The sequence below is a fragment of the Piliocolobus tephrosceles genome, chromosome 8, assembly GCF_002776525.5.
Source record: "Piliocolobus tephrosceles isolate RC106 chromosome 8, ASM277652v3, whole genome shotgun sequence".
NCBI classification, from domain to species: Eukaryota; Metazoa; Chordata; class Mammalia; order Primates; family Cercopithecidae; genus Piliocolobus; species Piliocolobus tephrosceles.
The window spans coordinates 88,180,442-88,182,014 of record NC_045441.1 but is presented as its reverse complement, the minus strand read 5'-3'; the positions used below and the strand labels follow the sequence as shown (position 1 = coordinate 88,182,014).

The 1,573-nt window shown below is 41.7% G+C and overlaps 1 pseudogene across 1 annotated transcript; it reads left to right on the top strand.

Annotated features, from left to right (window-relative positions):
* The first annotated feature begins 432 nt into the window (after nt 1–432).
* Nucleotides 433–1,260, top strand: LOC111552453 (annotated as a pseudogene). Its single transcript, XR_002734636.3, has one exon. The product of XR_002734636.3 is annotated as a peptidyl-prolyl cis-trans isomerase FKBP3 pseudogene (transcript).
* The last annotated feature ends 313 nt before the right edge of the window (nt 1,261–1,573 follow it).

Below are 1,573 nucleotides of genomic sequence, written 5' to 3'. Positions count from 1 at the left end.
GACTTCTTCCAAACTTCTGTTAATGTGGATATTTTGACTTCTCCCCGTGAATTGTGAATGTTCTTAATGACAACTAGAATGAATCATTTCAAGGTTTTGGATTTACTTTGATCAGATCCATTAGAGGATTCACTATCAATGGCAGATATAGCATTTTGAAATGTTTTTCTTAAATAATAAGACTTGAAGTTCAAAATTACTCCTTGATCCCTGAGCTGCAGAATAAATGTTGTATTATAAGGCATGAAAACAACATTAATCTCCTTGCACATTGCCATCAAAACTGTTGGGTGCCGGGCGCGGTGGCTCAAGCCTGTAATCCCAGCACTTTGGGAGGCCGAGGCGGGTGGATCACGAGGTGAGGAGATCGAGACCATCCTGGCTAACCCGGTGAAACCCCGTCTCTACTAAAAAAAAACCAAAAACAGTAAAGCGGAGGCAGCGGGGGAAGATGGCGGCGGCTGTTCCACAGCGGGCGTGGACCCTGGAGCAGCTGCGCAGTGAGCAGCTGCCCAAGAAGGACATTATCAAGTTTCCGCAGGAACACGGTTCAGATTCGTTTCTTGCAGAACATAAATTATTAGGAAACGTTAAAAATGTGGCCAAGACAGCTAACAAGGACCACTTGGTTACAGCCTATAACCATCTTTTTGAAACTAAGCGTTTTAAGGGTACTGAAAGTATAAGTAAAGTGTCTGAGCAAGTAAAAAATGTGAAGCTTAATGAAGATAAACCCAAAGAAACCAAGTCTGAAGAGACCCTGGATGAGGGTCCACCAAAATATACTAAATCTGTTCTGAAAAAGGGAGATAAAACCAACTTTCCCAAAAAGGGAGATGTTGTTCATTGCTGGTATACAGGGACACTACAAGATGGAACTGTTTTTGATACTAATATTCAAACAAGTGCAAAGAAGAAGAAAAATGCCAAGCCTTTAAGTTTTAAGGTCGGAGTAGGCAAAGTTATCAGAGGATGGGATGAAGCCCTCTTGACTATGAGTAAAGGAGAAAAGGCTCGACTGGAGATTGAACCAGAATGGGCTTATGGAAAGAAAGGACAGCCTGATGCCAAAATTCCACCAAATGCAAAACTCATTTTTGAAGTGGAATTAGTGGATATTGACTGAAATAGTTCAGCTCTAAGGGTATTAGCAACAATGAGAAAACTTGGCCTTGAAGAAACTTACCTAACTAGTTAGAACTTGTTACTATTGTAAAGGAAGAGTCAACTGGAAAATTCAAGGAGTTAATAAAATTTGTTTACTTGAAAAAAAAAAAAAAAAACCAAAAACACTAGCCGGGCGAGGAGGTGGCGGGTGCCTGTAGTCCCAGCTACTCATGAGGCTGAGTCAGGAGAACGGTGTAAACCCGGGAGCTTGCAGTGAGCTGAGATCTGGCCACTGCACTCCAGCCTGGGGGACAGAGTGAGACTCCATCTCAAAAGAAAAAAAGCTGTTGGGTAACGAAGTGCATTGTCAGTGAGCAATAATATGCTGAAAGGAATCTTGTTTTCTTGAACAGAAGGTCTCAACAAAGAGCTTAAAAGATTCAGTAAACCTTGCTCTAATCAGATG